This window comes from Rousettus aegyptiacus, unplaced genomic scaffold (assembly GCF_014176215.1).
Source record: "Rousettus aegyptiacus isolate mRouAeg1 unplaced genomic scaffold, mRouAeg1.p scaffold_m13_p_13, whole genome shotgun sequence".
Lineage (NCBI taxonomy): Eukaryota > Metazoa > Chordata > Mammalia > Chiroptera > Pteropodidae > Rousettus > Rousettus aegyptiacus.
The window spans coordinates 72,936,958-72,959,867 of NW_023416288.1; the positions used below are offsets into that span (position 1 = coordinate 72,936,958).

The 22,910-nt window shown below is 33.3% G+C and overlaps 1 pseudogene across 1 annotated transcript; it reads left to right on the top strand.

The window, feature by feature from the left end:
* Positions 1–254: 254 nt before the first annotated feature.
* On the top strand, positions 255–1,869 carry LOC107499406 (annotated as a pseudogene). The gene has a single exon (XR_001594244.2). The product of XR_001594244.2 is annotated as a T-complex protein 1 subunit theta-like (transcript).
* Positions 1,870–22,910: the final 21,041 nt, after the last annotated feature.

Genomic DNA, 22,910 nt, shown 5'->3' on the forward strand with positions numbered 1-22,910 from the left:
TTACCTCACATCTGTCAGAATGGCTATCAACAAGTGCAGACAAGAATGCGGAGAAAAGGGAAACTTTGTGCACTTTTGCTGGATTGCAAATTGGTATAGCTATTATGGAAAACAGTTTGGAGGTTCCTCAAAGATTAAAAATAGTACTACCTTATGACTTAGCAATTATACTTCTGGATATTTATTCAAAGAAAACCCAAACAGTCTTTGGGATCTTACAAGGGAGCTTCTGAAGGGCTGTCTGCTATCAAGTCATGGTGCTTCACGTTCTCAAGGCCCCGGGCTTTGCCCCGATGCTCAAGGAGGGAGCAAAGCTTTTTTCAACATTAGAAGAAGCAATGTACAGGAACATACCAGCTTGCAAGGAGCTTGCCCAAATGACTCATACAACATATGGACAAAATGGAATGAACAAAATGGTTATCAAACACCTGGAGAAGTTGTTTGTGATGAATGACGTAGCGACTATTTCAGAGAGCCAGAAGTACAGCATCATGCTTCAGAAATGATCGTAATGGTTGGAGATGGCAAAAACTTTGTCCTTATGTTTGCTGGAGCTCTTCTGGCATTAGCTGAAGAGTTTGTCAGAATTGGTCTATCAGTTTCAGAGGTCATAGAAGGTTATGAATTAGCCTACAGAAAAGCCCATGAGATTCTTCTTGATTTGGTATGCTATTCTGCAAAAAATTTTCGAGATGTTGATGAAGTGTCATCTCTGCTTCATACCTCCATAATGAGTAAACAGTATGGTAAAGAAGTCTTTCTGGCCAAGCTTATTGCTCAAGTATGTGTATCTAGTTTTCTTGATTCCAGCATTTCAATGTTGATAACATCAGAGTTTGTAAGATTCTGGGCTCTAATATTTATTTCTCTTCATTATTACATGGCATGGTTTTTAAAAAGGAAACTAAAAGGTGATGTAACATCTGTCAAAGATGCAAAAACAGCAGTGTACTCTTGTCCTTTCGATGGCATGATAACAGAAACTAAGAGGATGGTATCGATAAAAACTGCTGAAGAACTGATGAATTTTGGTAAGGGAGAAGAAAATCTTATGGATGCACAGGTCAAAGCTATTGTTGATACTGGTGCAAATGTCATCATTAACATGTGGCAAAGTGGAAGACATGGCTCTTCATTATGCAAACAAATACATTATGTTAATGAGGTTGAACTCAAAATGGGATCTCAGAAGGCTATGTAAAACAGTTGGTATTACAGCTCTTCCTAGATTTCCTCTTCCTGTGCTTGAAGAAATGAGACATTGCAACAGTGTTTACCTCAGAATTCAGAGAAACATAGGTGGTTGTTTTCAAGCATGATAAGAAAGATGGGACCATTTCCACTATAGTACTTCAAGGCTCTACAGACAATCTGATGGATGATATAGAAAGGGAAGTAGATGATACTTTCAAAGTTCTCACAAGGGATAAATGTCTTATACCTGGAGGTGGAACAACAGAAATTGAGTTGGCCAGACAGTTTACAACATATGGAGAGACATGTCCTGGACTTGAACATTATGCCATTAAGAAGTTTGCCAAGGCATTTGAAACTATTCTCCAGGCACTGGCAGGAAACTCGGGTTAAGGCCAATGAAGGAATCTCTAAACTTTATGCAGCACATCGAGAAAGAAATAAAAATATTGCATTAAATATTGAGATATTGAGGCTAAAGTTCTTGCTGTAAAGGTCATGTTGGAGACTGATATTCTAGATACTTACCCAGAAAAGTATTGGACTATCAACCTAGCCACTAATGCTGATTTCACTGTACTTAGAGTGGATCGGATCATCATAGCAAAACCAGACAGTGGACCCAAAGTTCTAAGTGGGAAGAAAGACTGGGATGATGACCAAAATTATTGAATGATTTAATTTTTACTATAGGCAAAGGCTTTAGGTATAATAGTATTCTAGGAATTACCTGATCTTTTCCTATTCTTAAATTAAGGAGCATTTTGTGTTTATAACCTTGACTGGTTGATACAATAAATATGTTGTTACAAAAAAAAAACCCACCAAAATTAATTTGAAAATATATATGCACCCCTATGCTCACTGCAATATTATTTATAATAACCAATATATGAAAACAACATAAGTGCCTATCAATAGACAACTGGATAAAGAAGTTGTCTCTCTCTCTCTCTCTCTCTCACACACACACACACACACACACACACACACATTGGAATATTACTCAGACATGAAAAATGAAATCTTACCATTTGTAACAATGTGAATGAACCTAAATGATATTATGCTAAGTGAAATAAGTCAGACAGAGAAAAACATTCTACATGATTTCACTTATATGTGGACTCTTAAAAACAAAATAAACAAAGAAACGAAAGATAAACAGAATCAAAGATGTAGAGAACAAACTGGTCATTGCCAGAAGAGAGGGGGGTTGGGGGTTGGATAAAAAAGGTGAAAGGATTAAAAAGTACAAATTGGTAGTTAAAAATAGTCATGGGATGTGAAGTATAACATAGAGAATATAATAAATAACATCGTAATTGGTATGTATAGTGCCAGATGGGTATTAGACTAAATGGAGGAATCACTTCATAAATTATATAAATGTCTAACCTTATTCGATACAACTTAAACTCATATAAAATAATATGGAACATTAAGTCTAATTGAAAAATTAAAATTTAAAACTAATTAACTAACTAAATAAATATATACACACACAAAAGAAAATAGCTTATCAGTATATCTGAAATTCAATATTTCCTGTCAAATATGGCCAAAGGTGTCAAATTTTCTGAAGGACAAGAAATAATGCATATTGTGTAGGAAGGTATCATTATTAAAAATATTGAAAAAAATTTTAAGTTTTTTTCTGATTTTCTCCTATTAATTCATAATTTTTACATTATCCTAAATTTTATTTGAATATCTTAGGTTCTTAAATAATTTGATATCTGACTTTGTCATATTATCCTACTCTTATTATCTTTTCTCTTCTTTTTTTACTGTTGTATTTTAATGTCATCATCACAAGTTTTAACTATTATTAAATTATAGCATACTTTAATAATTTAGAAACCAGCCCTTTCATTGATCTTTCTTAATATTTTATTAAATTAACATGCATTTCTGAATAATTATGGAATAACATATTTAGAGTGGATTATTATTATAAATACATTTTGGGAAAATTGATATGTTTATATTTATTTTTTCTACTCAGAAATATGGAAGAGCTCTTCATTGCTTTGTGGCATTTCTATGCTTCGCAATTGAGTTTCCTGATTTTCTTAAACACATGCAGATGTGCACACACTTTACAACCCTCTAAGTGCATCTTTAAATGCTTAGTTTTGTTTATTATTTTTACCATAATCACCTTTCACTTACATTTTAATGGGTGGCATAATGAAATGCTTTTGATTGAAATGTATGTATGAGAGTGTGTGTGCACATGTGTGTAAAATGATAATTTATAGAGCATCAGGTTTATTATTTCTTATAGGTGTAGTTAATAATTCACAACCTCACAATTTTCAAAGACACAGGTTCCTCTGGATAAAGCTCAAGAGCTTTAGAGAGTTGATATAGCTATGGCCACTGTTTAAAGTGTTCTTTCTATAAGATTCAAAAAAACTGAAAATAGCATAAGATATTTTGGGGGAGACAAGAGAAAAACTCACTGAAAGGAAATGGAAATATCAGAGCAACATCACTTTGCCAGAAACTGGCAAGCCGCTCAGGTGAAAGTAGGACCTTGAAAGTTTGAGGTGTTATCACAAGACAAGAGACATCTGAGAGGATGGAGAATGAAGGTGGTTTCTTCTCAATAAGTCCATGAATTTCTGTTATTTCTCATTGATCATTTCTGTCTTTTCCCATTCCATTTCTTCTATGTGGATGCCTTTCTTCCTACCTAATAAGAAAAGTACATCTATCTGTCATTCACCTTCTTTTACTGCTGGTGCACTTAGTGTACCCAGTGGGTTCAAAGACTAATGCGGTGATACCCTCCCTAAATTAGGAAGCCTGTCCCTGCAGTTCTGCATTCCTCATGGTCTATGAGACCTTACTAAGAAGCCTGAAGTTTCTTTAAATAGTGTCATGTTTTTCAAATTGCATTGATATAGTAACAGAATAGTGTCAAAGCTTCACTTGTAGTGATAATGTGCAGTAGTGTATGTAAGATTCAATTCTTAGCGTTTGATCTTTTTTTGAGAGGCATTTCTCCAACATCACAGATTTAAATGTTTCTATTGATTTTCATGTCTAAATATATTGTGAACATATAACGTCCAGTTAGCCTAAAGCAGCCTTTCTGGTTTCCTAAGCAAAACAAAAACCAGTTAGAAAGACTTCACGACAGCGCTCTAAATGTATAAGACTGAACTGTGAAAAATAATTGTATTTATATTGGAAATTGTCAACAGTTAAGTTTTCAGAATATAGTATGATAATAGATGGCTTTTGGGAGGCCAGGTAAGCTTATATTAACTTGAAACTCTTTGAAATGATCTGCGAATAACACACACACACACACACACACACACACACACACACGTGTATTATATATGCAATTATATATAAATATATAATTGTACTCTCTGTTACATCTGTTGTCTGCCTCTTTGGGTCCACTATTCACCTTACTCTATCTAATTCTGTGCAGAGTGTATACTCCTTCAGTGGGCTCTATTATCCTTTAGCTTTTGGCTGTGTTCAGCTAATACAAAAAATGTGTGGGAGATTGAAGAATAGGAGGAGAGTGAGGTTGGAATACCTCTCCCTAAATCCCTCCCTGTTGATTGGTGTTGAAGATGGTGTCCTTTCACAAATGTCTTATTCCTGTCAGATAACCTTCTCTATGGGGCAGTCCCTCTAGGCTCTAGGCACTGCTCACTGCTCTTTTCTCTAAAGTCCACTAATTAGTGGCACCCAAGGTTACTAGCTCAAAGTAAGAACTAAAGCATTTCTTATTTTTCTTAAACATGGACCTCATTATTTAGCTGTTCTCAAATTGCCCATTTTAGTGCCCATACATTTGTTTTATGCCAGGGTTCTAACTGATAGAGAGGTTGATGTTTCCCTGAAGTTTTTAAAATTTTTATTTCTGTCAATGGTGACATTTTTTTCAATGCTGATAATATATGTTATAAAGTGATTTTTAATACCATTACCATTATAGTTCTTAATTGTTTAAAAAATATTTTATAATTTTCTACTTATGCCAGATATTGTCTTAGACACTTAAAATACAAGATGTTCCATTATATTATAACATAATAGTGCCCCCTTTATCTATGGAGATAAATTCTGAGACCCCCCCCCATTGGATGTCTGAAACAGAAGGTAGTATGGAACCCTATACATATTATTTTTTTTAAATGCATACATATCTTTTCACTTAAAAGAAGCATGTTAAGGCTTCTTTTTGGCATATCCAAATTGCCAATATCACAACTCTTGCACTTTGAGGCCATTATTAAGTAAAACAAGAGTTACTTGAAAACTGTGATACCATGACAATCGATCTGATAACCAAGATTGCTACTAAGTGACTAATGTATGGGGGGCGTATCTAGCATGGAAACACCGAAGGGATGATTCATATTCTAGGTGGGACAGAGAAAAATGGCATGAGATTTCATCATGAAACTCGGAATGGTGCACAATTTAAAACTTATAGATTGTTTATTTCTAAAACTTTTCCTTTGATATTTTTAGATGCAATTAGCCACAGGTAACAGAAACCATGGAAAATGAAACCACAGATAAGGGAGACTACTATATATGAAACATTATCAGTGGTGATAAATGCAAATATAAATTATCATTTATGATGTGGCTGTGATTTAAAAAGATTGTGTCAACCTGTGTTCCAAACATTCACCAAAGATGAGACATTTATATTCTTTGGAATTATAATTATCTTTTCTTTTATATTGCTAGAAGTTACTGTATAACTTTATACTGGTATGTTATACTGTTATGTTGGTTCCTAAGCCTTAGAAAAAATATTTTAAAAATTATAAAAGTTAATAAAGTTTCTCATAAAAAGGTTACAAAAATATGAAAGCACACTTGAGTCACTAACTTTCCAAAAAAGCATTAGGCTTTTTGTTTCAGAAAAGAAGTTTCCAACACCTGAAATTTGAATTCCAGTTGCAAGGAATCATCAAACTGCCTAAAAATATTTTTTTCTGTCACTGACACAGTGGAGCTTTTAAGTGGAAAAAGTAATTTCTTTTGCAATTGCAACAAAAAGAATAAAATCTCTAGGAAGAAATTTAACAAAACACGTGAAGAACCTATATGATGAAAAGTATAAGGCCTTAATAGAAGAAATGGAAAGATATTCCATATTCTTGGATTGGAAGAATCAACATAGTTAAAATGACCTTATTACCTAAAGCATTATACAGATTTAATGCAATCCCCATCAAAATCCTATTGGCATTTTTTTAAATAAATGGAACAAAAATTCATCGGACTTTTATGGAAGCACAAAAGACCCAGAATTGCCAAAGCTACCTTGAGAAAAAAGAATGAGGCTAGAACCATCACTCTGCCTGACTTCAAAACAGCATGGTATTATCTAAACAAAAAACAAAAAACCAAAAAACAGACATACACACCAGAAGTAAAACCATGTTTATATGAGCAAATAATTTTTAACAAAAGAGCAAAAAAACGTACAGTGGAGTATGGAAAGCCTCTTCAATAAATGGTGCTGGGAAAACTTTAAGGCCATCTGGAAAAGAATGGAATTAGACTGTTGTCTATCACCACACACCCAAATTAACCAAAAATGGGTTAAGGACCTGAATATAAGACCTGAAACAATAAAATGCATAGAAGAAAGCATAGGAACTAAATTGAAGGACCTTGGATTTACCTTGGATTTAAAGAGGATTTTATGAATCTGACCTCAAAGGCAAGGGAAGTAAAAGCAAAAATAAATAAATGGAACTACATCAAACTAAAAAAAAAAAAATGTCAACAAGGTAAAAAGACAACCATCCAAATGGGAGAAGATATTTGCAAGCAACGCCTCCAATAAGGACCTAATATCCAAAATATACAAAGACCTCATGCAACTCAATAACAACAACAACAACAACAACAAACCCACAAAATAGTCCAATCAAAAAATGGGCAGAGAACCTGAACAGACACTTCTCCGAAGACATAGAAATAACCAACAAACATATGAAAGACTGCTCAACATCGCTAGCTATTAAGGAAATGCAAATCAAAACCTCAATGAGATATGATCTGTCACCTATAAGAATGGCTATTATCAACAAGACAAGTAATAACAAGTGTTTGAGAAGTTGTGGGGGAAAAGAACCCTCATACACTGCTGGTGGGACTGCAAATTGGTACAGCCACTATGGAAAACAGTATGGAGGTTCCTCAAAAAACTAAGAATTGATCTACCATATGATCCAGCAATCTCTCTACTGAGTATTTACCCCAAAGACTTAAAAACCAATATATGAAAAGATATTTGCACGCCAATGTTCATAGTAGCATTATTCACAGTGGCCAGGACGTGGAAGTAACTGAAGTGGCGTACAAAGGCTAAAGAAGCAGTGGTATATATATACAATGGAATATTACTCAGCCTTAAAAAGAGATGAAATTCTGCCATTTGTAACAATGTGGATGGACTTTGAGATAATCATACTAATCAAAATAAGCCAGGCAGAAAAAGTAGGAAGCCACAGATATCACTTATATGTGGGATATAAACCTAAAAGCAATAAATGAACAGGGCAGACAAACAGAGACTCAGGGACATGGACAATGGACTAGTGGTTACCAGAGGGTAAGGGAGGAGGGGGAGGAGGACAGGGTAGATAGGTGGGGTAAAGGGGTCAATTATATACTATATATGTATATATGTATATACATTCCATACTGATAAACTGTACACCTGAAACTTACTGGATTTTAACTTACATCACCATAATAATACAGAAATTAAAAAATAAAAAGTCTGCAAAAAAAAAAAAAAATCCAAGCTTTCGACAGAATTTGCCTTTGTGGGTCATAGGCCATAGTGCATGTGAGTAGATTAGTTCACTACTGTGGGTCAATTTGATTCTGGGGTCAGATTATCACCATTCAAACTCCCACACATAATAGCTTGTGACCTAGTGCAACATAATAATAGTATCTAACTTGTTAGATTATTTTAAAGGTTAAATGAGATAATATCTGTAAAATGATAAAAAACAATATTGGAATATAATAAATATCACTGTATGCTAGCTATTTTTTCATTAGTGCCACTAAAATTGTGGGAGTGAAGGCATCAAATATTTCTAAACCCATTAACACAATATCAAAACCACAATCCTCTGGTATGAAAGATTGTATTAACAGTGTTATATATACTAGGAATATAGTATTATAATGCTAACTTTTTAGCACTTTAGTTTTTCATTTTAGGCTAGCAGATAGTGGTTAACTTCACAGTATTTAGACGTAATAAAATGTTTCCTTCCTTCTTTCTTCAACCAGTTCTTCTGCTTTGTAATTGCTACTGGTCCAGTTAGCCTAGTATATGTGTATTTTAAATGTGTGTATAAATTTGAAACTCTATAAAAAAAAAAACAAATGTACTGAAAAGATTAATGAGGTATATCAACATAAACTAGTAATAAGGATGTGTTTTGTTTATATAAAATGCTATAGCTATATGCTAAGTATATTACAAATTTATGTTACCATAATAAGGTATCACCTTAGCTATTAATCTAAGTTACAGAATATTATATGTATATTTATCTTCCTTCAAAGTGATCTAAGCTTATTTACATCTTCTGTACATAAAATAGTTTTAAGGACATTTTAATATTGGCCACTAATTTTATACTGTCAGAATGTCTTAATGTAATTACAAAGGAATGTAACTATAGTCTAAGCTTATTTAATCTACATATTCTCTGACCTTTCCTGCAGAAGCATATGAAAAAAAATCCATACTATTCTACGAAATTTCAGGAATAAGGAAAAGAGTAAAAATAACAAAAATTTTAGCAAGAAAATTTTTTGTGTACCAACAACTTGCAGTCAAATCAAATGACATGAAAAAAGAGACAATAACAAAGCTAAACAAAAAACTTTCTTGTTACTCATGTTCTTAATGCCTTTAATAAAATAAATAAGGCATTTCAATGAAATAAATTATATCCAAGGAGCACAGCACCTTCTGTATGATGACTGTATTTACTTTCAAGTAATACTGCTTAGAGATAGTATGTACAAAAGTCAACATAATTATTTTCTTTATTTGACTATAGTGTCTGGCTCTTAGTCAAAGGACAAAGTGCAATTGGTTTGTTTTTCAAGTTATTTCTTATATCAGTTGCATGTCAGAAAGATCATAGTGTTACTGTTTTAATTTTGATTATTAACATAAAATTGGACTCCAAAGTAAAGGAAATTGTGAAAATTAACTTGTTACATGTATCAAAGAACAAAGCATGGGCATTATGATAATGTAATCATTGAGAATCTGAAATAAAATGTATTTTTAAAGACACAAAGTTAATGCTTTCCTTTGAAATCTCAATGTAAAAATTTAAACACAACTTAAACATAAGATAGACACAGGTAACATATGAAAAATTACAACTTGGGAAATTAATAAAAATAGTATCTAAAACAGTATTAGTGAGATATGAGCTCATTCATTAACAGTCTCTATGATAATATATCACTGAAAATGTTGCATGAAGGACAGTCTTTTCACAGGATTATGTACAGTATAATAGCAAGATACTGGAATTAAAATTCACTGAGAAGATACATCTTGTGAACTGAAGGGTAGGAAGATAATAATGGTAACATTAATAATAGTAAATAACAAGAATAAAGTGATTCACATAAATAGAATTTTCATCAGCAACCATTATTGTAATTAAGTGAAAGATAAGCTAGTAGTCTACAGTAAATAGCTAATCTTTATTGATTCATTGTTAATTTCTTTTTATTTAAAGGCTTTAGAGCTGCTGTTAATGATAATGGGTATATGAGAGAAAGTTATACCAAGAAGAACAGGAAAACAATGTACTGGATTGTGCAATGTACGGAATTTCTAAAGAATCTTTTAAAAATACATTTATATTCTATTGTTAAAGAAAAAGAAAAAATACATTCAAAAGATTTCTCCCTTTTTAAGTGATTGCTGTGGAACTTATTCTAACAATTTATGGGGGTTCCAGAAACAAAATGAAAAAATGCAGGGATCTCAGCTCTAGCTCTTTAATCACATGAATTTGAGGGTTATTCTTCATCAATAACACCTGGAAGAAAAAGATAGCTCATCAGCAGGATGACCCTACAGCAGCCCTAGGGGCAGTTTCACCGCCATCAGCAAAGTTAGCACTACGGGTAAAGGGACCAATATCCAAGGTCCAGAAAATAGCTGGAGCAGGGTAGAAAATAAATTTCATGTTTAGCTCATGATTTCTGGCAACCAAGCCTTCTTCCAGGGAACAAAGGTTAATTATCTTTTAACATAAATGAAAGATGAAAATGTGAAACGATGAGCCACTAGGGTGCTACATCAATAGCATTGCAAGAAGAAAAGTTGCAAAGAGATGGTCTTTCATTTTCCTGCAATGGATACAAAATTGACAAGAAAAATTTAGCTAGGTTCTAAAATTATAAGGTATATTGATTACAGAGGAGAAAAAAATATTTCATTTCTATTTGCAATTAGTTTTTAAACTAAAATCTGGATGGATTATTTAATCAATTAAATGCTTTATTACTGATCCTTAGCTATTTGTTAATTACTATATTTGAAAAGTCTTTTGAAGATTTAGTTAAACTATTTTCTTTTATCTCATTCTCCACACATTCCTCCCTGTCACTCTCTTTTCAGAAAAACCTGGGCTCTGTAATAAAAGAACAGTGCTCAGTGTTGTAAAATTTTAGCAGCCAAAATATCAATTTGAACCTGAGAGTTGGTTAGTTCTATGCATTCTTTCAGTTATAGAATTTCTGATTCCTATCATTAAATACAAGACCCACGGGACCACTTCTCATCTCCTTTCCCTTTGTTCCAGGAATATACCTGCCACATCTCAAGTCGACTATAGAGTTTCACATTCCCACCTTTATCCATTTTCAATTTATCTTTATCTAGAACTTATATGCATCTTACTCCCACTCCTTCATAAACTTTCTTCTGTCTGTAGTGAACCACATTTTAGAGCTGAAAATTCATGTCATATCAGTAAAATTTTCTCTCAAGTTTTTAGTTTATCATCAAAAATATTTCCCCAGAAATCAGCATACCATTCATAAATATCTTCATTGGTAATATAGCTTCCTGATCTTGTAGTCTCATGGGTTAAGAAAGGAGAATCATCGTTGTCCTTGGCCAACACTGTAGTTTCTAGATCATTGCTCAGTCACCTTGGAGCCAGCTCATTGCTCCTTTAAAGTTCATTAAAACTTCTCCTGTCATCCTTTTCTCTTCCTGTTACTTCCCCAAGACCTTCCTTGGTGACTTCAACATATTCTCTGTACTTTATCTCTTTGTTAATCAAGTATTTTTTTTAATGTTAGTTTTTGTTTATGTTACATTGAAATAACTATTTAAAAATGTTCTTTATTTCCAGTTTAATTGAGGTATAATTGACAAAATTGTAAGATTTTAAAATAAAATTTTAAAGTGTATATTATTATCTGGTATACATATAATTATAAAAGCATTTCCCATCTAGTTAATTAACACATCTATCACCTCATGTAGTTCTTCTCTTTTTTTTTCCTTGGTGAGAACATTTAAGGTTCACCCTCCCAACAAACCTCAAATATACAATAGTGTTATCAACTCTAATCACCATGCTGTACATCGGACCTTCAAACTTCATTCATCTTACAGCTAAAAGTTTGTATCCTCTTTCGAGGCCAGTTTTTGAAGGCCAGTTTTGAAAGAGTGTGGGGTTTAAGCTAAAGAAAAGAGAATTCAGAATATAACAAGAGGCCACACTAAAAAATAAACACACTCATAATTTATACAAGGATTCCAATTTATCATTACTCTGCTTCAAACATTCACTCCAGTCATCTGGTCAACCAGTTTTACTAATCATTCACTATGTAATCTATTAACTTAAAGAAAAATTGAATACATTATGTTTATCTACTTCAATAGAGGTGTGCACTGGGTACAAAAATAGCACAATGAAAGGGAGGACCTAGGTCTGCCTGAAAAAATGTCACGGGCATCAAGGAAGACATAGCAGAGAAGACTTAGCAGAGGATAACAAGGAGAATGCCAAACAGTGAAAGGAAGGAAGATATTTCAAAAACAGCAAACAGGTAGTTCAAATTTTGTGACCAGATGAATAGGCCAATATGAGTGAAATATAGGATACATATGAGAAAGTAGCAGGAGGCGAGTGACAAGATGTATGCTGTTTCCTATCATACTCTCTCCTTTGACTTGACTATGATCAGATCTAATCATCTCATGCCGATTCTAAAATCTTTCAACAGTGGCCAAAGTTAGATCCATATTTTGAAAACATTAGGAGTAGGTGAATTACAACAGAAGAAAGGCAGTCTCCTGAATTTGAAGTTACATTATATTTTTATTTATTTATTTTTTTAATTTTCTTAATCTCTTTAATCATTGTCCTCTGGGAACTGGTTCCAGCCCTTGTCTTCTCTTTCCTGACCTAACAATAGTCTCTTTTCTGGTTTCCTTACTCTGTTTTTTTCCTTCTCCAAGTTATTCTTCTCATTAATTCTTAAAGTTACAAACTTAATCATGTCATTCCTTAAAATTTTTAATGGCTACTCGCTATAGGATAAAGTGCAAGCTCTTTAGCTTCACAAAAAGAACTCTTGGTGATATGATCTTGGCATTTAGTCTCAGCCTCATCTCTTATCACTTGTAGTTTTATTCCATACGCTTTAAAATACCTGAAGTTTTCCAAATAGAGCATGCTCTTCCAGGCTCCCGCACCTTTATCGGTGCTGTTCTTTCCATGTGATATACCCTCCTCACCGTATGTGGTGATATGGCAAACTCCTATTCAGTCTTCAAAACCTGGACCAGGTAGTTACATTTTTGTGACATAATCCTTGTACTGTGTTAATGTATAGAATATGTATATGAACAGAAGATATTTATATAATCTCAGTGCCATTTCTGTGTTTTATGTATGTAATTACATAACTGGTTTTCATACTTTATTATAATTATTTCTTAATGTCTGCTTCCCCTATTAGATCTTTATCTTTTTTTAAAAAAAAAAATATTGTTTTATTTTTCAGTTAGAGCTGACATCCAGTATTATATTTGTTTCAGGTCTACAGCACAGTGATTAGACATTTATATAACTTACAAAATGATCACCCTGATAAATCCAGTACATATCTGACACCATACCTAGTTATTATAATACTATTGACTATATCCCCCATGCTAAATTCTACATCCCATGACTATTTTGTAATACTAATTTGTAACTCTTCATCCCCTCCCCCTTCACCCATTTCCCTATGCATCAGTGCAGCAACCGTTGAAATGCTCTCTGTATCTAAGAGCATGTTTTTGTTTGTTCAATTATCCTTTTCTTTAGATAACACATATAAGTGAAATCATATGATAGTTGTCATTCTCTTTTTGACTTACTTTACTCAACAAAACATCCTTTAGCTCCATCCATATTGTTGCAAATGGTGAGTAGATTTTATTCTTTTTATGCCTGAGTAATACTCCATTGTGTATTTGTACCACCTCTTCTGTAACCATTCTTCCATTAATAGAAACATAGGTTGCCTCCTATCTTAGCTATTGTAAATAACGCTACAATAAATATATAAATGCCCATGGTCCTTTGAAGTAGTATTTTGAATTCCTTTGGACAGATACCCAAAAGTCTGATTACTGAGTCCTTCTTCGTGTCTTCTTATAGCTTTTGTTTTAAAGTTTATTTTATCTGGGTTTAACACTGCAACCCCAACTTTTATTTGTTTCCGTTTTCATGAAATATCTTTTCCCATTTATTTACTTTCAGTCCATGTGTATCTTTTGATCTGAAACAAATCTCTTGCAAGCAGCAAATGTAAGACTTTGTTTTCATTATCTATTCAGCTACCTTATATCTTTTAATTGGAGCAGTTAGTCCATTTACATTTAAACTAATTGTTGTGATTTTATTATATACATAATAAATATATAATATGCAACATATAATATATAATATAATATATATAATATATAAATATAACATAATATATAATAAAATAGCAACAATTAGTTTATATATATTATATATATAAGATATTTAAATATATACACTTTTTATTTTTATTCTTAAAGAAGTCTTTTTAATATTTCTTGTAAAATTGGTTTGGTGGTAAAGAACTCCTTTAGCTTTTTCTTCTCTGGGAAGCTCTTTATGTGTCCTTCTACCCTAAAAGCCTTGCTGGGTAGAGTAATCTTTGTTGTAGGTCCTTGCTTTTTATCATTTTAGGTATTTTGTCCCAAGCCCTTCTGGCCTGCAAAGTTTCTGTTGAGATATCGGCTGACAGTTTTATGGGAGCTTCCTCGTAGGTAACTAACAGCTTTTCTCTTGATTTGCTCTTTGTCTTTAAACTTTGGCATTTTATTTATGACATGTCTTGGTGTTAGCCTCTTTGGATTCATCTTGTTTGGGACTCTATGTCCTTCCTGGCTTGTATGTCTATTCACCATGCTAGGGATGTTTACAGTCATTATTTCTTCAAATAGGTTTTCAATCTTTTGCTCCCTCTTTCGTTCTATTGGTATCCCTATTATGCTAATGCTGGCATGCTTGACGTTGTCCCAGAGACCCCTTAAATTATACTCACATTTTTGGATTTTAATTTAATTTTTTTTTTTACTGTTCTTATTGGATGTTTTCTGCTGTCTTATCTTGCAAATCGCTAATTCGATCTTCTGCTTCATCTAATCTACTGTTGATTCCATCTAAATTAATATTCATTTCAGTTATTATATGATTTATTTCTGACTGGTTCTTCTTCATGGTTTCTATCTCCTTGTGTTAGTTCTCACCAGTTCATCTACTCTTTCTCTAAGTTCATTGAGCATTCTTATAACCAGTGTTCTGAACTCTGTATCTGGTAGATTGTTCATCCCCATTTTGTTCAGTTCTTTTCAGGAGTTTTGTCCTGTTCTTTCATTGGGACATGCTTCTTTGTCTCCTCATTTTGGCTGCTTCCTTGTATTTGTTTATATGTATTATGTCACACTGCTGAGTCTTCTAGGCTTGGTAGAATAATCTTATGTAGAAGGTATCCTGTGGGGTCCAGTGGCACGGTCTTCCCTGGTCACCTGAGCCAGGTGCTTTAGGTGTGTGTCCTTTGTGTGGGTTGTCCCTCCTGTTGTAGTTGAGCCTTGATTGCCGCTGGTACATCTATGAGAGGGATTGACCCTCAGGCTGATTGACTGTGAAGGACCTTTCATAACTACCGTGGAGGAGCTGCTGTGCAGGAGCTAACCCCACAGAGTAGGATTTGCTTTAGTGGGATTCTAGTGCCTGCCAAGTCCACTCTTTTTATATGCCATTTGTAGAGGTAGTTGGGTGGTTCTCTGGTGTGGTCTTAAGCCAACCACCAAGTATGTTGTTCTGGGATCTTTTGGGAGGGGTTCTGTTCCAGGCCAAGGTCAGCCACTGCCGTGCCCTGCCCACAGCCACTTGGTATAAGCTGCAAAGTGATCCAAAGATGGTTGCCACTTGTTCTTGGCTTGGAGTTGCCTGGTAGAGGCTAATTTGTGAACCTAGGCTGGGTTCCATTAGTGCCCAGCATGGAGCCACTTAGCAAGAGGTACAGAGTACTCTGAGACCAGATGCTTCTTATTTAGGGTTCATGAACCCTTGAGAGGGTTTAGGAAGTTCCACAGCATGAGCCAAGACAGGCTGTTTGTATGGAGTCCCAGAATCGTCTTGGGTAGGCCCACAAGTTGAGTGAGGCCGGTTCTCAGGAAATCACCAGGGTGAAATAAAAGGTGTCAGCCAGGTTGTTGGAGATTTAGACTTGGTGTCAGTATATGCCTTCAGGCAAGGTCAGAAAGCTGACCCTCCAGCCTTCATCTTTAAGCCAGACAACTCAATTCCTCCCCATATATCCCTGGTGCTTTTCATACTGCTGCTCCAGTGCTGAGCACAGAGGAAGTGAATCCATCAGCCAGTTAGTTCATGTGTGGGCCCTTTAAGAGGAATTTCTGGGACTCCAGTAGCTCTCCGTCTCACTCAGCCAACATCTCCTTCAGTTTTCATAGCCAGAAATTGTGGGTACTTCTCTTCCTGGCGCTGGGACCTTGGAATGAGGAGCCTTATGTGGGTTCAGGATCCCTCACACCTCATGGTGTCCTCTGAAGCTGAGATATCCCTCTTGATTCTTAACCATCTTATGTGGCATGGGACCAGCTTGTTTTTTGTCTCCTCCCTTCCTATCAGTCTCAATTGGCCTCTTCTGTGTATTTTTAGTTATAGGACTGCTGTTCATCTAGTTTTCAGGCAGTTTTCAATGTGGTTGTCATGTAGTTTAGTTGTAATTTTGATGTGGTCATGGGAGGAGGTGACCGCAGTGTTTACCTATTCTGCCATCTTGTACCAAAATCCAGACTTTGAGCTTTTGAAAGAAAATGCACATGTGCCTGTATGCATGTTTGTGTGTGTATATCTTCTTGGTTTAACACTGTGCTGGCATATAAAATGCTTCTAAATAAAATATTGAAACAAGTTTAATTGTATTGGATAAAAGAGAGAAAATTGCTCTAAAGAAGGCTAGAGAAGGCTTACATTGCAGAAAGCTACCTCCTTGGAGAATATATTATGTCTCCTTTCATTGATTCCACAATTCCTCCTTATTTGAACTTCTACCATTTTATAATACTAATTAGATTTTTAAAAATAATCCATCAAGACACAGCACAACTCTATTATTTGATTCTTATTTATTTGAATACCAGTTACCACATATGATACAAATTTACTTTGGAACAACCAACTGTTACTGGAGTATTGTGTTTTAGTGGAGTGATCAAGTGATCAATAATGTTTAATGTAATGCAAATTTTATATTACATTACATTAAACATTATGAGAGAGAGAGAGAGAGAGAGTAAATTTTATAGTAGAGAAAATTTATTAAGAATTGAACACATTAAAAATTTTAAGGTCCCTAAAAGGCAGCTATAGGTCCAGAAATTACGCTATGTTTTCTTATACAGCTACCAAATCCTGTTTCTATTTCCTCATTTAGAAGGAAATAAAGTCTAGATGTGTTGTGTCTCTTTGAGGGGAAGATATAAACTTGTATAATTTAAAGAGCTAACTCTCATATTCTTCTGATAATTATTTCTAACTTGTGACTATGAAGCTAAATATAACCCCTCCTCTGAACATGCAAACATGTGTATTTGACTTGCCTAATATTATCTTTCATTGTATTGTTTTCCATTTATATGCTACTCAGTGATATTTACTGGAAGGGCCACTAACATTCATTTTAACTTCTTAATGACGTGTATGTTTGCGTGTGTGTGTAAGTGTTTTGTTTGTAAACATGAATGTTTTTCTATTTCCCTCTTTCTCGGTAACACATGCCTAAAAATGTGTAGAATAAATGAGAATATTTAAGGGCAGGAAAGAAAACACACATAGAAAAAGAATTGGTGTATTATAAAAGTACAAATAGAAGAGTTTGTGAATATGTAGGAATGATACACTTTAATGGAGCATGCAATTTTTGAAAGAATAAAGCTCTAAAATTTGGTCGTTCAGACTATTGTTAATTAGATAATTTAAATATAAAAATTTTTAATAACTTCATTTAAATTATTCTTTTATCTATATTTTTATATCTGTTGTTGGTTTCCTATAATAGCAAAATGATCTTAGATATTTGGTTGCTCTACACTTTAGTCTGGGTGCTTTGTATAAAATATAATACAGCACAGGTGTCAACTCAAGAACTAAATAGCACATATTTCTGAAGAACTATAAAAAATATTAACACTCTAGAAACAATGGTTCTGTAATTACTTTTTGCTGTGGAGTAAGGTTGGTCATTTATCCTTATAGAGCTCTAATACACAAAGTCAGATCTGCCCCTGTGGTCCTTTTCCTTTTGTTGATGAATGCATTGTACAGGTACCTTGTATGGCCCCTATAGTATATAAGGTCATACTATACTGTTAGCACAAATGGTGTGAACAATAGTTTATATGCCACTTAACTCCATGGGAGAAACAGTTAACCTTGCTGGAAAGGATAAATCAGTCATGTATAGTTATTAAGGTCTAGAAGGTTTTGCTATGCTCTAAAATACTTTTGTACAATCATAGAATACTTTTGTATAGGACTATTTTAGCAGGAAAGCAAAGGAAGGAGAAATCACCTTTGGGATTTTTATAAAACGTATACAGTGAAATAAGTGATGAAAGTTTCTCAAAGATCCATTTCATTAATGACACCTCCACCGCATAGGCGGCAAACATTTTCCCATTTAGAAATAGACTTCTTAAAAATATGTTAATGAATTAAGAATAAAGGCTGTGCAGATGTAAAAAAAAAGTTTTTGAAAATTATCAACTTGCTAAAAGGAATTTGATCTGATCATTTTGTTTAAAGATTTCAGAATCATCTTATTATGTTTTAAGTGACAGCTTTTGCTATGAAATGAAGAGCCCTTATTAAATTTATTCCAGGTCATTATCAGACTTCATTTAAAATTAACTTTCAACCAATGCCCTTAGTTACTATGTATTTTTAATCTTGAGGGTCATCTGATGATGATAGTCTCAAAAAAAATCAGCTGAGAGTACCTAGAATCTTCAGTTCTCTCCTATTTTTAATGAAACCATAAGGAGATTCTATCTCCTTATTTCTGGTGAGTAAAGATATGTAGAAAAACCATCATGAATTTATTTTTAATATTTAATGATACTATATTTCATGCTTTTTTGCTGAAATAAATTAAAATGTTTTTATAACACTTCATAGGTACTGAAGGTGTCTAAAAATATTATGAGTGGAAAAGCATGAGACGAGCAATATTTTTCTTAAGAAGGTCATTGTACAGAATAGTAGATGATTGAAAAACCTTTGTTTCTTATAGTCTCAATAAAAACAGTTGAGTTATGTTTTTCTTGTATTTCACTGAACTATTAAGATAAAGTACATTTTATGGCTTTTTGAAACAGTAGGGAAAAAAATCAGTTTACCACCACTGTTGTTTAAATATCTTCTAACTGGCAAAATTAAACCATGTCTCTTTATTTATTTATTGCACTCGTAAAAAGATTAATGGGAATGTGATTCCTTGAGGCTTTTACATATAACTCCTTCACAAAGAACAAAATTATACAGTTTGGCAAATGAACTAAATTAGCTACATTTATTTAAATAATCACTATAGAGGAAACAATAAATCAACAACATTCTGTACAAAAAAAGTGTTTACAGAGTGTCTTGTAATTTGTTTTATCAAGGACACAGACTTTTTGCTCTTAGCTAATCTTGTTTCTAACAGTCTATTATCACATCAACCATTAATGAGTATTTGCAATAGAAATTTAGCTGAGGCTTAGAAACAGAAAAGTAAGAATAACTTCCACCTTCATCACCAGCACAGTTACTCCGAAACACATTCTTCTAATAAACATTTTGTCAGAGGTTTCTAATAACTTCAGAAACAATCAAAACTAAATGGCAGAGCTTTGTTAAATCAGGAAAAGAGATTATTTGAATGGTCATAATCGTGCAATTATCTCAGCCTCTCTATATTTCAAAGAACTCTTTCTGTATCTCAGTCTATATCAGAAGTAAGTGAGTAGGGGGAGCTCTAATGCTGAACCTGTGATATATTCATAAATCAAGACTTTCAGAGCCTGTCACAGGGACCATAATGAGGGTCATTATTCAGGCAGAGTGTCAAAACTACTATCAAAGGACCTTCTCAGAATTACAATCATTCTGTTTCTTGTTAAATAAGCAATGTAGTACACAAAAATGGCAAACAAGAAGCAGGTCAATTTGATACAGTGTGAGGGCACAGAGATCTCTAGAGTAATTTACCCTCTGGGAATTCTGATGGCTGGTGAGATGAATTATACACGCCCTCAAAAAAGATTAATGGTAATAAAACCCCTTGAACAGTTTTACCAAAAAGCCTACAAATTGCTCATAAGCAACTTTAGAAACAAAGCTGAAAAAAAATTATTTTCGTTGTTGTTAGATCTAAAACTCCTTGAAAAAATAGAAAATACATCTTAGAAAATTGTCAGTTTTCATTGTACTAATAAAATATTATAAGTTCGATTAACTTATAGTTTTGGGTCATTAAAAAAAGTGAAATTTTTAAACCAAAAATTTCTATTTATTTTATCTTAACTGAATCACTATACCCGTAAATATTCTTACAGACTTATATATACACAGGCATACACCCACATCTCCTTCATATGCACAAAAAAACCCAAAATAGTAAAGAAACAATTTTCTGAAATTCTTATTTTTCTGGCAAATACAGCAGTATAGAAAGTAGGCTTATAAAAAATTTCATTCTTTATATATCAAAAAGAAAGAAGACAGTCTTTAGAATTATATGGTTATTATGTATGTAAGTACATCTTTCCTCGATTTTCAGGTGAAATTTGCATGCCTTTGTCTTTATTTGCCCTAATTAGTAAATGCTTCGAAGTATAGCAGACAAGCATGTCATCAATTAGAGCTAACATAAAAATATAAAAGTTTACGTGGACGAGAGTTAGGAGAAATTTTCATATACTTGTTGAGAGTAAAAATTCATAAAATTTTGTTAAGGATAATTTGACAACGTGAATACAGTATCATAAATATAGTAATTTAAATTTGAATCCAAAGTTCTACTTGTAGAAAATTATCTGAAGGACATAATTATGTACATCTATAACAACCAGAACAGTCTTTATATCTCAAAATAAAAGTTCGGTGAAACCAATTACATTTGATACAAATAAAGAAATATTATATATTCATTGAAAAGATGTAGAAAAATGCATGCGATTATGAGAAAATGTTCATTAAACATTACTAAGCAAATAGAGAAATTTGAAAATACGACAAGGCATTGGATGTTAACTTTTATATACAGTTGATCCTCGAATAGTGTGAGCATTAGGGACACCAACTGGCCCTCTGTCAGAGTTGAATAAAAATATAATTTTTTGTTTCTCCCAGAACTTTTCTTTCTCCCATTACAGTAGGCCCTTCACATCCACAGAATCAACCATCCATGGATGGAAAATAGTTTTGTGATCTGTAGTTGGGAAATCATGAATAGGAATGTGAAAATACTGTTTTAGATCTGAAGTTGGGTTGAATCTTCAGATACAGAATCTGCAGATATGAAACTTGTGACTTTGAAGGGCCAACTGTATGTATTTAGTGGGAAAAAATCCACGCAGGCCAAATCCATATTGTTCAAGAGTCAACTGTATAAGATAACTTTTTTGTACTTTTTTATATGCTACAAATTTTATATGATCAACATATATTACTTTTAGAATAAATAAATATTACAGGTGTATTGCATAAGTAATTATTTATTGTATAGACTCATACTTATTTTAAAAGAAAGTTTTGGAAGCAAACAATATAATTTTAAAGGACAGCTATTGTCAGCTCCTAGGTGAAGGTTTCTGTGGTGAGACGCCCAGTTGGAAGAATCCCCAAGGGGCCGTAATGAGAATGAAACAGCAGGCACCAACTTTATTGCTGGGAGTGTGCTTCTATTGCGGGAAGCGTGCTTCTGCTTCTGCTCTTCTGCTCCCTAGGGGACCTCAAGGGCTCCACATTTATCAGAATACAATAGTGGCATTCTGTCCCACTCGCGTGATACAATAAGCTGAATTACGTTTACATATGTTAGGCACAGGCACCCTACTACACTAATGTAACATTTTAAATCCAGGATCCTATTCCTATCCATGAGCCTGGTTTATAGCCAGACCTGGGACCAACGAGGCCAGAAACCCACAACTGTCTAAGTAGGAAACACTTTTATTAAGAATAAATAATTTTATTTTATAACTTTTTCAATGAAATAAACATTTTTTAGGAATATATAGATGCATTTAACACATTTTTCAGTCAGTGTTGTTTGCAATCCATGGATCTTCAGTGATTCCAGCTTTCGTGTGGACAATAGTCTCTGCTTGAAATAAACATTTATATAAAGGTTTGTATTTATACTATGTAATTTTTGAAAAAAAATCTTAAGAGGGATGGAAAGTGAGATTTTTGAAATATAGTACTTGAAACATTATCTCAATTATGTTTATCTCCATATAGTTTTATTAAATTTAAATGCAGTAACTCCTTTTAAAATCAAGTGGATAAATGTAAAGACTTATTTTTTTTAAATCCTCCAAATTTTTTAGTTTTGTGCTTATTAGATACAAGATAGGATTAAGCACAATCAGATATAGTAGATTTTTAAAAGGGTGGCAAACCATAGTCTTAAGGATAGATACAAGCCATTAAAAGTAGTAATGTTTAATGCTTTAGGCTAGAATGTTAACCACAAAATAAAAAAAAAATAATAATTGCATTATTCATCTGTAAGACAAAGCTACTTCAAGAGACTTTAAGAATTTTGGGGCAAGAGCTGGCAGCATTGCTTTTAGAAAAGCACAGGCTTCATAATTAGACAAATAGGTTTAAATCCTGGCTTGACTTTTGTTAACTCTGCAGCTTCGAACTTACTCTATTTCCTTATGTCTTATTTTCTTATTTGTAAAATTGAGATGATACCATTCTCTTCCCTATATGTGTATATGCATATTCCGCTGACTTCCATACTCACTAAAATTTCAGTTTTTATTAAGGACATTAAAAAAAAATCATTATATAAGATAC